Source organism: Marmota monax, unplaced genomic scaffold (genome assembly GCF_021218885.2).
Source record: "Marmota monax isolate L192 unplaced genomic scaffold, Marmota_monax_Labrador192_F-V1.1 WCK01_AAM20220418_F8-fsc00049, whole genome shotgun sequence".
NCBI classification, from domain to species: Eukaryota; Metazoa; Chordata; class Mammalia; order Rodentia; family Sciuridae; genus Marmota; species Marmota monax.
Window position 1 is genome coordinate 6,355,644 of NW_026694221.1, and position 16,892 is coordinate 6,372,535.

General features: G+C 34.7%; 1 pseudogene; it reads left to right on the forward strand.

Moving 5' to 3' along the window:
* The first annotated feature begins 9,738 nt into the window (after positions 1-9,738).
* Positions 9,739-16,550, forward strand: LOC124108108 (26S proteasome regulatory subunit 8-like; annotated as a pseudogene).
* Positions 16,551-16,892: the final 342 nt, after the last annotated feature.

The window sequence follows — 16,892 nt, forward strand, 5'->3', positions numbered from 1 at the left end:
CATCTCATCATCTGAGTGTCAGCCCCTAGAATACTTACCACCTCTTATTTTGTTCCTTTCTGAATCATTCTCCATTTTGTTTTTAGGGTAATCTCTTGACAGAACAAATTGGATAGTTTCTTAGGTAATGATTGAATTCATTGCAAACTTGCAATGCCAACCTCAGTCTACTGATCTTTACCAATAGCAATTAATTTAATTTGCTCATTACAACAACTATGAAATAGATATTACTGTTACATTTCATTGGAGACCATGCTTAAGGAAAAGGAAAAAAAAATTCCAATTAGTATTGAAATTCAAAATATCTTGAACACAGGCTATCCAACATTACCTTTTCCTTGATTTCATATAGTTTACAAAATAAATCCCTTTACAATTTCTTCTGTTGATAACTTGACTTGTTCCTGTTGCCATGCTATTCACTAATTTCAAATTATAACAGTTTCTGTGCCTTTGTAAATGATACCACATCTAGCCAACTATCTATTCATTCTCTGAAACTCCTTTTGTACATCACTTCCTGAAAAAAAAAAAAAACCAACACCTTCCCCCATTCATAACCACAGAGCTTATCTGTCATTAATTCTTTTCCTATAGCTGTTATGTTTTCTCCAGCCTTCCAAACAGTTTGTAAGTGCTTAGAGATTGGTGACTATGTCCTGACAATCCCCAGATGTTTGTGAATGAATCACCTAAGCTTCTATGGCAAGCACCAGGGCATTTCTTTCTAGAAGTAGTAGCCATAATTCTGTAATCCAGTATTTCCAGTTTCTTTGATTACTTAGGAGTTCAGTATTTAAAAATTATTTTTTCCTTACACAAGAAGTGTTACAGCTATGTATAACTTTAGAATTCTTTTTTTTTTTTTTTTTGCATCTTAAATAACAGTGCCTTTTCTTTTGGAACATACTTTGCTTAAGCCTCAAGGCTTGAGCATGTAGAACTTACAGAAAATTTCATTCTACTATTAAACTTCGTAATGCAATTTTCAAAGTGCAAACAGAATCCAGGAGTTATATTTAGTTTCTAAATTGGCATTTAGTTGGAGCATAGTATTGAAAATTGTCTTTCAATTTTCTGTTAGCTTGTCATCTGGTATGTGTTCAATGACTTCAAGATATAATATCTGCTACCACAGTAGCCTAAGTACCTTAAAAATGATCTCTGACTAGTAGAATTAGATTTTGTATAGGACAGGTGTCTTCTTATATAATAATGATCATAAAATACTGTTCTTTTATATTAAGAATATAATAAAAAATCACATTTTTTTATTCAGAGAGGAATAAAATATAACGAAGGGCTTTAGGTTGTGGTGCAGTAATAGATAACAATATATTCATTTTCTTTATCTGAATAATAATTACATATTTTATGAGTTTAAAAATAAGCTTAGGAAGACCTAACCTATTCAGTAATAATACCTGGAATCATGTATTTTTCATTTTGCATTAATTAAATGATGGAATGCATAATACAGGTTGCCAAGATAAAGAAAACTTTCAGCTGTTAAATTTCATACTTGTTTATAAAACAGAAGGCACTTCAAAGTGTCTTAACCTGTTGTTTATGATTTTAATTATAAAGACCAAATGTCAAGCTGTCTTACAGCAGTATTTAACAAAGCAAATTTTTATACTCCTGCCTGTTATACAGTGTATGATTTGTAATATTCTGCCATAGGTTTTAAGATGAGTACATCTCCTTTCATCAATGTGATATTTTATTGGCAAAGTAAACACTTTAGAGATGTATTAAATATAGTTATCACTCCCACCCCCCCGTTAGTGAAATATATTCAGATTAGTTTTCTTTATTTTTGCAAGACCTAGGACAAAGTAGATTTGTTTTAATGGCAAAAACAAACAAACAAACAAAGAGGAAAGAAAAAAAATAGCTCCAATAAAATAAGAATAGACTTTGTGCGAGAGTAATAAAGCTGCTTCTTCAAAATATTTATACATCAGGAGTGACTTTTTTCTCTCATTTTCAATGGATAAGAAATTTGTTATTTTCTATTTTGTCAGTGTTGTAGTGCCATTATTAGTACTAAGGAAGAATTGGGCAGTATATTAGTTTTCTCTGATAGTCATAATAAAATACCACAGATGGGGTGACTCTAATAGACATTTATTTTCTCACACTTTTGGAGGCCAGAAGTCCAAGACTAGGGTGAAAGTAAGTTTGGTTTCCTTTGAGCCAACTCTCTTTGACTTGTAGATTTCACTATGTCTTCATAAGGCCTTTTCCCTGTGTGGGAACTGGGAACATCCCCACTGTTTTTGTTTTGTTTTGTTTTGTTTTGTTTGCCTGTCTTAATTTCTTTATATTACCTCAGTCAAATTGGTTTAGGGCCCACCCTAATGACCTCATTTTAACTTAATTACCTCTTTAAGGCACTGCTTTTAGGTTGTTGTTTTTGTTTTTTAATACAGGGGATTGAACCCAGCAGTGTTTAACTACTGAGCAACATCCCAACTTCCCCAGCCTTTTTAATTTCTTATTTTGAGAGAGGGTCTTTCTAAGTTTTTAAGGCTAGCTTTGAATTATTGATCCTTTGGCCTCAGCTTCCCAAATCACTGGGATTACAGGAGTGGGACACAATGCCTGGCAATATTGACATTCTGAGGTACAGAGGGCTAAGGCTTCAAAAGTGAATTACTTTTCAACACAAGCGTGGATTACTTTTTAAAATGTGAATTTTTGAGGGAGACATTCAGTGTGTAAAAGTCAGTGTCAGTAGATCAGCACATGCCATGCAATCTATGCTTTATGTTTGCTACGTAAATTCTTTTTTATAAGGAAGAAGATTTGGGGGAGCTATGGTTTCCCCAATTGAATCATTGTGGTTTTCTTATCCCAAATATACATAGGTTTAAATTATTAAGGTAATGGGTCTTGTTTAAATTATAATTGTTACCTACTTTTATATAAATGTGCCTGTTTCTTTTAATTTCTGCATAACTGTTTATGCATTTCAAACTATGTCTATTAGAATTGTCACATAAGATTAGCTTTTTATTATGCTCCAACATAATAGATGGGAAAGGAAGAAAAAATTTAATGTGATTACTACATTGAATGATACCTTTAAGGAGAATACTTATCACAAGGGAGCAGAGAACAGAAATGAAAAACTTTCTTCATGTGAGGTCTCTAAATATAAATCCTGATGCTATCAAATTGGTTAAAAGTAATTTCTCAGAAAAGTAAGGAAAAATCTGTAAAAGGATGAGATTTCTTTTTAATGAAACAGAAAATGTAATAGATGACTGATTTTTCAAAACCCTTATAATGTGTTCACTCAATAGCACAATTTAAACTGGGTTATTATTAAATTTATGATTATCTATTTACTTAGTAATTGAATTAAACATCTCCTATCAAAAGTGAAAACAACAGTTGATTCATTCAAGAAGTATATCCACATAGAACTGCATATAACTCAAAGTGGTATTAGCATATGACAGCATATTATAATGTAACATCATGGAGTACAGGGAAAATACAACTGTAACTCAGTGTTCAACTTACCTAGCATGATTAAACATGCCGCAGTCCGGCTGCAGCAAAATAACCAGGGGGTGACGAAGAACTTGTGTAGATCGATACAGCAGGAGTGGAAGCCGTTTATTGCAGGACAGGAGCAGTATTTATACATTCCACACAGCTTATCTAATTAACATAAACTAGATACAGCAGTCAACCAATCAGGAATCTGCACACTTAATGGCTCGCTTTTGTTACTTCTCAAACCACTCCCTCTGGCATTTTGCCAGGCACCATCCAGACTTGTTTACGAACTCTAACATTCCCCTGGCAAAATGCCAGGTGTTATTTTGACTTGTTTACAAACTCTAACATAAACAAAGACCTTTTAAAAAAAAATTATGATAGCTGTTCAGGGATTGCTACAAATATGTGGTTTCAAATACCATTTACTCTTTTTTATATATTTTTCCCTCTACTAAGAGTTGTTGTTTTTTGAAACAACAGCATTTCAATAAATAATCTTCTAAAAAATACATGTGTTTCTCCTGTAAATTAATACCCTCGGTCAAATCATGAATATATACCATATGATAGGTATCTGGAATACAAATCAAAGGGAAACTTCTTGCCTTCTAATTCTCAAGAATTACAGAGACAATGGCAAACTAACTTTGAAGGACCATATTTTAACTATAAAATAAGAGATAAGTCCTTGGTGTTTACGGTCAAAGAATATAGATATTAATTTAGGTAGAGTACTTAGTTTGATGGGTGGTGTCCAGAAAGTTTCACAGAATAAGGATCATTGGAAATAAGTTTTGAAGGGGACATATTTAGTAGAAAATGAGGAATTCTCAGGGGAAAAGTGTTTGAAGATTCTTATGTACTTTTTTTAGAGTGTGTTCCAAGTTTGAATAGGAAAATTGAAATAGCATGGTATCAACCAGAAGGGGCTACAAATTGGAGAGTGAGACTATGGAAGGAATCCTGGTTCCTATCATAAAGAGCCTTACATGACCTAATAAGGTGTTTAAGTTTTATCTATCATAAATAGAAGTTTGGAGAGGTTGATCCTGAGGATAATAGCTTCAGAAGTTATTTGTATTAAATATAGCCACCAGAAGTTTAGCAGTTTCAAGAAATATACATTTGATATCACATGTTTTCCATGGGTCAGGAGGCCTGGCATGGCTTATGTCTGGAGCCTCTTCTTTCAATGTCCCAAGATGGTAAGAAGGGTGCCATCTTGGGTGATAGCATCTGAATGCTCGAATGGGGAAAAATCCACTTTTAAGATCATTCAGTTTGTTGGTTCATTTCCTTGCAATGCTGTTACTTAAGATCTCAGATTCTTACTAGCTGCTATTGGAGGATTCCCTCAGGTTTCAGAGGCCACCCTCAAATTCTGGAATGTAGTCTTTCACAGCAGTTCACGTCATGGCTGTTGTGGTCTGGATGTAAGTAGTCCCTCAAAAGCTCATGTGTGAGAAAAGGCAAGAAGGTTTAGGGATGAAATTATTAGGTTATGAGATTCTTAATCCAATCAATGTGTTGCTCTCCTGCTAGGAATAACTGAATGGTGACTATAAACAGGTAAGGTGTGGCTGAAGGAGATGAGTTATTGGGAGGCATGACTTTGGGGTATGTATTTGTCCATGGTGAGAACTCTGTTTCATGGTGTAATGTCCTGAGCTGCTTTCTTTCACCATACTCTTCTGCCATGATGTCCTGCCTCACTTAGAGCCCTAAGGAATGCAGTTGGCCATCTGTGGAATGAGACCCCTGAATCTCTGAGCCCCCAAATAAACTTTTCCTCCTGTAATACTTCTTATCAGGTCTTGGTCACAGCAACAACAACAACAAAAAAGCTGACAAAAACAATGACTGCTTATTTCTTTAAATTCAGAAGGGAAATCTGTTTCCTTTCTGCTAAAACGAAGTCTCATATATCATACTAAAATTATGGTAATGACATCCCATCACATTTTCTACATTATATTGGTTAGAATAAAAGCACAGATTTCTATCACACTCAGGAGAAGCTCATGATAGAAGGGTTTGCAATAAAATAATAACAAGGAGAATATGGAATAGATCAGAATTGTTCCCATGATTCCAGAAAAGTAACATCAGCATTACCTAATACCAGAAATTTAAAATCTCACATCCCATCTCAGACCTATTGAATCAGAAATCTTAAGAGTGAGGACATCATTCTTAGTTTAAACAAATTATTCAGGTGAGTCTCAGCCTTTAAATTTTTGGAGCCGCTGATATATCATCTAGTGATATTGGGAAACGAGCTGGGGAATGGTTCTAAAGTCAGGTTATCTCCTCCAAAATTAACAGAAATTTTAGGGCAATAGAGATCAAAGAGAAGAAATAATAAAAAAAAAAATACAAGACTCAGTGCTAAAGCTAGATTGAAATAGTTAAGAATAGAAGTACATAATTGAAGAATGGGAATTTGCTACCACATGGGTAGTAATAGTAATTTCTGAGCTAAATTAGAGGATGGTATAGTGAATATTTAAAAAACAAAAAAAAATTGTTTTGTTTTTGTTTTATTTGGAGGCCAATTGTAAACTTTAGTGTTACAATTGGGATGTAGCAAATGGATGCTCATGTTTTTGTCCAGAAAGAGTCTACTGCATGAAAGGAAAATGGACTGAGAATTTCCACATTCATGGGATATGTAGAAAAATAAATTAAGAAAAGTAGTACTAACAGGTGCAGAAGGGATGATCTGAAAGAGGTATTTTAGAATCTTATGGTTATCATTTGAATCTGTAATGTCTCCCAAAGGCTCATGTGTTGATGGCTCTGTATCCATGGCAGCAATGTTTAGAAGTGGGAATTTGGGGACGAGATTGGGTAACAATGCCTCTGACCTCATCAAAGGATTAATCCATTAATAGCTGAATGGACTTCTAGAATGTGGTAGAAACTCAAAGTGAGAATGCATAGTTGAAGGAAATAGGTCACTAGAGTTGTTCCTTAGAAGGGTATACCTTTTTTTCTCTACTTCCTGGATGCCACAAGCTGAGCAACTTTCTTCCACATGCCCTTTTACTATGTTGTTCTCCCTCACCTCAGGCCAAAAGTATTGGAATCAGATGACCAGAATGAATCTTCTGAAGTAATCATCCAAAATCTTTTGTCCTCTAAGTTTCATCCTACCCCATGTACTTGTTATAGCCTTCCTATTATGACACACACACAAAAAAAACAAGATGTCCAAGAAATCCAAAGTTTACCTTCAAGAAATTATGAATGTAGATTTGTCAAAGTAGGAGGCTAGTCTATATTTTACTTAATTTGCTTGATATACAACTTTTAAATGTTTAACTTATATGGTAAAGTCAAATGTTTGCCTCTTTAGCTTCATCACTTATCCTTGCTTCATCTTGAACTTTGTATCCTTCCTAGTGTGATGCCATTTATAACTCCTGGCAAGCTTTCAAACATCTGAAGCCTTCTTACAAATCATTTCCTTTGTTTTTCTCTCTTTTTGTGCTTTAATTGCTCCTCTGCTCCATGTCCTGGTCCCTGGGTTCTAGCTGCCCATGTTCTTAGGATCTATTTCCTCTTCCTATGGACTTCTACTAAAATATTTGTATCTCAAGGTGCAAGAGGAAAATAGGGGAGTGGAGAAGTCTCATAAAAATATAGAATAGCCAATGTATTGACCGTGAATGTGGAACAATGATATTGGAAGGATTCCTAATCATTTAACTTGATTATTTCCCATTTTTTCTTTGTGGGCAAGCCTATTTATTGTGCTCCTTTTTTTTCTAAATCAGTCTTTTCTTTGTCATACTTCCATCCTGTTACAGAACCTCTGTTTTTTCTTTTCATATATTTTAGAGGATAGAATTATATCAGTTATATATAATCTTTATTTGAGTGAAAATGGTTTTATAGTTTTAAACCTTTTGATTTCAATGAGATATTTATACTTACAATTATCTTGCTTTTAGTACTTTCATCCATTTTCTGAGACAATTCACACTGAAGGAGAGATTTATTCAGTTTGAGTTATTTAACATCTGTAAGGATTAAGTTGACAGAGTTGTTGTGATAGAATTAATATGCTCCTCATTCCTTCACATAGAAAGACATGAATAACTTGATGTTTGATTCTCATCCCTCCCCTTCAATATACACATCTGTGGCTTCTCAAGGAAAATCAGCTTCTTTGAAAAATAGGTTATAAATCTCTCTTTAGAATATGACTATGTAGATAGTAATTTTAGAATAAAAACTTTGGGAATAAAATTCAGGAAGAATCACAATGAAATTAAAAGTGTCCAGATATTGGAGTCAGGAAAAATATTCAACATTTAAATTGTGGCTTTGCTTCTTATTAACCTTGTGACCAGGAACATGTTTCATACTCTAGCTCTTATAAACAGTTTCTTAATTTAGCATAATGGGATTACTATTAATATTAACTGAAATAACACTCCTAAAGTGGCAACCAAAATATGTGGCATATAAGAGGTCTTGATAAATGGTTCTCTCCCTCATTTTTATAATCCTCTCAACAACAGCAAAATAAAAATTTACAAATAAGTGATCATTTTCTGTGATTAGCTATTTCTTTGTGAAATATCCATTGTGACACATGCTGAAGATGTTTTAACTTTATACCTCACATATAAGCACAGTGTTTAATTTATGGTTAAAATGTTAAATGTCTATAAAACTTTAAAAGTATTTGTGTTTACATTGTCATATTAAATCTTTTGCTCTATGTCCTAATAAATCCATAGCAGGTATTAAATTTGGTTCAGGAGGCAAATATCCAAAAGCTATTCAGGTAGATAAACACTCTTAGCAATGAATAGTGAAAATGAATTCAGAACATTTTATGGTAAAATAATTTATAGGCATGTATACATATGGATGTGCACACAATTATACATATACACATACATAGACATAAATACCTATATACCCGTACAGACAATGCAAATAATGTCACACATGTAGATATATATATATATATATATATATATATATATATATATATATACACACACACACATATAATTTTTTTTTCCAAACTGGAAAATATGTAGAGATGACTGGTGTTGGAAGTTCCATGGCTAAAGTTTTTGGGTATAATCAGGAGACCAAAGAAAAACAGAGGGAGAGCTACTGCAGAATTCTAGCTTCATTGAGGTTCCTGAGGTAATACTATGAACAATTCCATCCCCAGACTTCATAGTCCCTTTTGAATCTCCTGTTTTTCTGGAGTACATAGAATAAAAATAGAAAGAAAGAAAAAAAAATACTCTCAGTATCTAGAGGGAAATTTGAAGTATTATCAGTATCTAGGGGGAACTGAGAATAGGAAATTTAAAGGCATATGAAATATCAGTTTTTACTGTGTCCTCTTTCAAGACAGTGGAGGGCCTCAGGGGACCATTGGACAGCTTATACTTCCTTCTGTCTTTGCACTGTTCTTTGGTCTCTTGGAAGAATCTTATTTGATTCTGTATTTGTTTTTCCAGCTTTGACTCTGGATCCCTGTATCACTGCACGGAGTTGCCTGGACACAGATTTTCAAGCAAGAAATTAGTTTCAAGGGCTGACTGGTGGCCCATAACAAAAGGATGGAGTGGAGGAAAGGCCTTAGGTTCAGGAAATTAGAATCTAGTTGGCCTAGTGGGTAGGTCACACTGATAATCTAATATAATATATTAAAATAAGAGCTATGAAGGAAATAGGAAGCTGAATTATAAAATACTGGTATATTTCTAATTTCAATATCTGTCCTTTGACATGATTTAGCCTAAGCATAATTTATTACTCAAACCCCATAGATATTTTACCTTGTGAACATATGCAATTCACCTCCCTGAAAGTCTCATTCACAACATCTCCTATGAATGTACAGTAATCAGTTCAGAAACCAAGAGTCAGGAAATCTGTGTGGTACAAGATCTAAGATTTCAGAAGTTGAGAGCCTTAGTTTGAATTCTTGCTCTACTACTTTATCGGCTGACAATTTTTGACAAATTTCTGCACTTTGCTAATTCCCAGTGTTTTTATCTGTTAACATAGGTACTATAATAGAGTGATGGGCCAAAGGGAGGCAGCCAGATGGCAGGCCAGAGGGAGGAAGCATTCTGTGTCTCTTCATGACCTGGGATTCAAGTAGTGAAAATACTGTAAGAACTTTTGGCCACCCACTTTCAGCCAAGAACCTGAGCAGAAATCACGGACACCGCTCCCATGCAGGACATCCAGCATATTTCTACACTCAGGAACTCCGGCTGCTGCCCCTCTGTGGACCCCAATCTACCAACATGGGGCTCCCAAGGCTGCTGCCATCATGGGACTCTGGAACAGCAGGGGCAGTTCCCTATGCGCAGTAGCCTGTCTGCACCTGGGAATTTCACACAGGCTCTAAAGTTAGCTGATAGCCATACACTGCATGCCACAGAGCTCGTCTCTGAACTTATTGTCAAACACCATCACTCAGCTCCCCTCATTGGACCCAACACCATACTACTGAAAGCAGGTGCCTCCATCTTGGGCCACCTTTATCACCATCTTTAGTGAGGGCAACTTCCAGTTCAAACCTCTGGCTGCCCAGGTACCCTGTTTCTAACTGCCCTCTCTTCCCAGCGACACCCTGGTTACCTTCACCATCCTGAGGGCAGAGATACCAGCTAACAACAGACAACCCCACCTATTGGATGAAAAAGGAAGCAAGAAAGACAATGATCCACAACCAAAACAATTTCTGTTTCTTCCTTTAATATTTTTTTCCCTTTTCCTCTCTATTCTCCTGCCCTCACACCCCCAACATATGTGAAACCAAGTACTTTGCACAAATTAGGATTCTGATAACTGGGACTTCTAATTAGTATATTACAGTTGTGTTGTATATTTTTTTCTTTTTTCTTTTTTTTCCCACCAATTTCTACTATTTAACATTTTTTAAAATTTTTTTCTTAATATATCTGTGCTTTTTTTATGTACTCTATTGTCCTCCCAGTTACTTGTCTACAAAAAATTGCTTCCTCTCCCATCTCCTGCTACTAATCTTCCTCTTTAGATTTCTCTTTCACACTTCCTAAGATATAATAACTCTATATCCTCACCTCCTACCTCCTCAGCATATCATCCTACTGCTCACCCCTGGTTCTTTGTCCACCATCAAAAACTGTTAACCCTTTTTACAAATCTACTGAGTATATTGAAAATAATAATTGAATTCATCATTTTTGTACATTGTGACCAAACTATAAACGCTTAATAACAAACATTTGTTTTTAGGGTGTATATTGTGTATATTTGGATTTGATAACATTGTCCTTCCCCTTGAAGGAGAGGTATTGGGTCCCTACAGGGCACTGTAAGCCTATAAGTTAAAAAAGGGTAATGCCTCATATTTACAGTGCTAGAAGGGAAGACACACAAGCAATATAAAAAGACAAGGGAAGAAAGTGCCCTGTACATATCAAGATACCACTTTACTAGAATCCATGGCCAGCACAGCAGAAGAAATGACAAAAAAGGAGTTTAGGATGTACATAATTTATATATTCTATGAATTAAATAATTATATAAGAAAGTAAATACAGGCAGCTAAAGACTGTTTTGATAATGAGCTATATAAACCAATACAGGAAGCAAAAGATTAATTCAATAGGGAGGTAGAGTTCTAAAAACAAAAACAAAACAAACAAACAAACAAAAAACACACCAGAAATCCTCAAAATGAAAGAAATAATAAACCAAATTAAAACTTTAATCGAAAGCATCACCAATAGATTAGACCACTTGGAAGACAGGACCTCAGACAATGAAGACAAAATATATAATCTTGAAAAGAATGTAGACCATACAGTGAAAATGGTAAGAAAAAATGAGAAGAATATTCAAGAAATATGGGATAGTATGAAAAGACCAAATCTAAGAGTTATTGTAATAAAGGAAGGCCTAGAGATCCCAACCAAAGGAATGGACAATCATTCAATGAAACAATATCAGAAAATTTTTGAACATAAAGAATAAATTGGAAAACCAAATTCAGGAGGCTAACAGGATGCGAAGTATACAAAATCACAACAGATCCACACCAAGTAATGTTATAATGAAAATGCATAACATATAGAATAAGGAGAAAATATTAAAAGCCACAAAATAAAGGCATCAGATTAAGTATTAGGGGTAAATAAATTAGATTATGTGCAGATTTTTCAACTCAGACACTGAAATCTAGAAGATCCTAGAAAAACACATGTTAATCTCTGAAAGAAATAGATGCCACCCAAGAATCTTGTATCCAGCAAAATTAAGCTTTAAATTTAATAATGAAATAAAAACCTTCCATGATAAACAAAAGTTAAAAGAATTTACAACTTGAAAGCATGCACTACAGAATATACTTGACAAAATATCCCATGAAGAGAAATTGAAAAACAACAACGAAAATCAGCAAAGGTAGGTATTACACCACAGGAAAAACTAATCAAAGAAGAAAACAGGTCAAGATAAATACTAAAAACAAATAAAAGAATGGGAATACAAATCATGTCTCAATAATAACCCTGAATGTTAAAATGGCCTGAACTCAACAGTCAAAAGACATAGACCTACAGATTGGATTAAGTAAAAAGACCCAACAATGTGTTACCTCCAAGAAACTCATCTCATAATAAAGGATATCCACAGAATGAAGGTGAAAGGTTGGGAAAAATTATACCACTCACATGGACTGCGTAAGCAATCAGAAATTTCCATCCTCATATCAAATAAACTAGACTTCAACCCAAGGTTAATAAAAAGGGATAAAGAAGGATATTTCATACTGTTTAAAGGAACCATTCATCAAGAAGAAATAGCAATAATAAATTCATATTCCCAAAACAATGGAGCATCTATGTTTATCAAAAAAACTCTTCTCAAGTTCAAGAGTCAAATAGACCACAAAACAATAATTCTCGGTGACTTTAACACACCTCTTTCAACACTGGATAGAGCTTCAAAACAAAAGTTGAACACACAAACTATTGAACTCCATAATACTATCAATAATTTAGACTTAACTGACATATGTAGAATATTTCATTGTTCAATGAATGAATACACTTCCTTCTCAGCAGTACATGGATCCTTCTGTAAAATAGATCATATATTATGCCACAAAGCAACTCTTAGCAAATACAAAAAATACCTTGCATTCTATCAGATCGTAATGGAATAAAATTAGAAATCAGTGATAAAATGAGAAATAAAAGCTACTCCAGTACCTGGAGATTAAATAATATGTTACTTAATGAGCAATGGGTTGCAAAAGACATCAAGGAGAAGATTAAAAAATTCTTAGCAGTGAATGAGAATACAGATACAATGTATTGAAATCTCTGGGACACTATAAAGGCAGTACTAAGAGGAAAGTTCATTGCATGTAGTTCATTCCTTAAAAGAAGAAAAAGTCAACAAATAAATGACTTAACATTACATCTAGACATTAACATTACATTGTTCTTGAAAAAGAAGAACATATCAACACCAAAAGCAGTAGAAGACAGGAAATAATTAAAATCAGGGCTGAAATCAATGAAATCAAAACAAAAGAAAAAATTGAAAAAATTGACAAAATAAAGTTAGTTATTTGAAAAAATAAATAAAATTGACAAAACCTTTGCAAAGAGTAGAGAGAAGACTCAAATTACAAATGTAATGAAAAATGAAATATCACAACCGATACTATAGAAATAAAGAAAATAATAAGAAATTATTTAAAAAACTTGTACAACAATAAAATAGAAAATACTGAAGGCATTGACAAATTTCTAGGGTCATAAAATTTGCCCAAATTGAATCAGGTTCATATACACAATTTAAACAGATCAATTTCAAGCTATGAATTAAGAAGACGTCATCAGAAGACTACCAACAAAAAAAACCCCAGCTAAGTTTCACAAGACCTTTAAAGAATAATTAATACCAATACACAGCTAAGTTTTACAAGACCTTTAGATAATAATTAATACCAATAGTCTTCAATTTATTTCAGGAAATTGAAAAATAGGAAGCACTTTCAAACTGATTCCATGAGGTCAATATCATCCTGATTTCAAAACCAGTCAAAGACACATCAAAGAAAGGAAACTTTAGACCAATATCTCTAATGAACAAAGGTGCAAAAAATTCTCAATAAAATTCAGGCAATTGGAATAAAAAAACATATCAAAAAGATAGTGCACCACCATCAAGTTGGGTTCATTCAAGTGATGCAAGGTAGGTTCAACATACAGAAATCAACAAATGTAATTCATCATGTCAATAGACTTAAAGATGAGAAGCATAAGATCATCTCACTAGATGCAGAAAAAGCATTTGACAAAATACATCACCCCTTCATGTTCAAAACACTAGAAAAACTAGGGATAACAGGAACATATCTCAAAATTGTAAAAGCTGTCTATGGTAAGCACCAGGCCAACATCACTTGAAATGTAGAAAAATTGAAAGCATTCCCTCTAAAAACTGAAATAAGACAGGGATGCCCTCTTTCACCACTTCTATTTAATATAGTTCTTGAAACAGTGGCCAGAGCAATTAGACAAAAGAAATTAAACGTATACAGATAGGATGACAACAACTCAAATTAGCAGTATTTGGTGATGATATGATTCTATGCCTGGAAGACCCAAAAAATTCCACCAGAAAACTCCTAGAATTATCAAATAAATTCAGCAAAGTAACAGAATATAACCAACACCCCCAAATCAAAGGGGTTTCTGTATATCAGTGACAAATCCTCTGAAAGGGAAATGAGGAAAACTATCCCATTTATAATACCCTAAAAAGATATTTATGAATCAACCTAACAAAAGAGGTGAAAGACCTGTACAATGAAAACTACAGAATGACAAGAAAGAAATTAAAGAAGACCTTAGAAAATGAAAAGATTTCTCTTGTTCTTGGATAGGCAGAATTAATATTCTCAAAAATGACCATACTACCAAAAGCATTATACAGATTTAATGAAATTCCAATCAAAATCCCCATGATATTCCTCATAGAAATAGAAAAAGCAGTCATGAAATTTGTCTGGATGAATAAGAGACCCAGAATAGCTAAAGTAATCCTTAGCAAGAAGATTGAAGCACGTGGCATCACTATACCAGACCTTAAACAACATTGTAGAGCAATTGTAACAAAAACAGTATGATGTAGGCACCAAAATAGACTGGTAGACTAATGGTACAGAATACAGCACACAGAGATTAACCTACATAATTCCAGTTATCTTATATTAGACAAAGTCACCAAAAACATATGTTAGAGAAAAGATAGCCTGTTCAACAAATGTTGCTAGGAAAACTGGAAATCCATATGCCAAAAAATGAAATTAAACTCCTATCTCTCACCATGCACAAAAATCAACTCAAAGTGAATCAAAGGCCTAGGAATTAAATTCGAGATCCTGCATCTAATAGAAGAAAAAGTAGGCCCAAATATCCATCATGTGTGATTAGGCACCTACTTCTTAATAAGACTCCTATAGCACAAGAATTAAAATCAAGAATTAATAAGTGAGGATGCCAGCGGTCTCCATTGAAGAAAGAAGATGGCGCTTGATAGGCCGGAGCAGATGGAACTGGAAGAGGGAAAAGCAAGCAGCAGCGGACTCCATCAATATTATCTGTCCAAAAGGCGGCAGAATACAACAGACACTAGTATGGCAATATGTAAATCAATGGATGTGTAACTGATGTGATTCTGCAATCTGTATATGGGGTAAAAATGGGAGCTCATAACCCACTTGAATCAAATTGTGAAATATGATATATCAAGAACTATGTAATGTTTTGAACAGCCAACAATAAAAAAGTAAAAAAAAATATTATCTGTCCAAGATTGAAGAACTCCAGCTGATTGTGAATGATAAAAGCCAAAACCTCCAGAGGTTGCAGGCACAGAGGAATGAACTAAATGCAAAAGTTCACCTATTGCAGAGGAGCTACAGCTGCTGCAAGAACAGGGCTCCTATGTGGGAGAAGTAGTTTGGGCCATGGATAAGAAGAAAGTGTTGGTCAAGGAACACCCCCAGGGCAAGTTTGTTGTAGATGTGGACAAGAACATCAACATCATGATGTGACACCCAATTGTCGAGTGGCTCTAAGAAATGACAGCTACACTCTGCACAAGATCCTACCTAACAAGGTGGACCCTCTGGTGTCACTGATGATGGTGGAGAAGGTGCCAGATTCAACTTACAAATGATTGGTGGGCTGGACAAACAAATCAAGGAGATCAAAGAAGTGATTGAACTTCCAGTGAAGCACCCAGAGCTCTTTGAAGCACTGGGCATTACACAACCCAAGGGAGTGCTGCTGTTTGGACCCCCAGGGACAGGGAAGACACTGTTGGCCCAGGCTTTGGCTCATCCTATAGACTGTACCTTTATTCGTGTCTCTGGCTCTGAATTAGTACAGAAGTTCATTGGGAAAGAGGCAAGAATGGGGAGGGAGCTGTTTGTCATGGCAAGAGAACACGCTCCATCTATTATCTTCATGGATGAAATTGACTCCGTTGGCTCTTCACGGCTGGAAGGGGGCTCTGGAGGGGACAGTGAAATGCAGCGCACAATGCTAGAGCTGTTCAACCAACTGGATGGCTTTGAGGCCACTAAGAATATTAAGGTTATCATGGCTACTAATAGGATTGATATCCTGCATTCTGCACTGCTTTGCCCTGGGTGCATCGACAGAAAAATTGAATTCCCACCTTCCAATGAGGAGGCCCGACTGAACATTTTGAAGATTCATTCTCGGAAAATGAATCTGACTGGAGGGATCAACCTGAGAAAAATTGCCAAGCTGATGCCAGAAACATCAGGGGCTGAAGTGAAGGGTGTATGCATAGAGGTTGGCATATATGCACTAAGGGAACAGGGAGTCCACATCACCCAGGAGGACTTTGAGATGGCAGTAGCCAAGGTCATGCAGAAGGATAGTGAGAAAAGCATGTCCATCAAGAAACTTTGGAAGTGAAGTATATCTTTTGTGTGGATCCCTTAAATAAAGTTTGTAGTACAAGCCAAAAAAAAAAAAAAGAATTAATAAGTGGGATATATTCAAACTAAAAAGTTTCTTCTCACCAAAAGAAATAATCAGTGAAGTGAATAGAGAGCCTAGAGCTTAGGAGCAAATTTTTACCACTTGCACATGAGATAGATCCCTAATCTGTAGGGAATATAAAGAACTCAAAAAGCTAAATACCGAATAAATAAATAAATAACCCAATAAATAAATGGGCCATGGAAATGAACAAACAACTCTCAGAAGATGATATACAATCAACAAATATATCAAAAAATGTTCAAGATTTCCAGCAATTAGATGAATGCAAATCAAAACCAG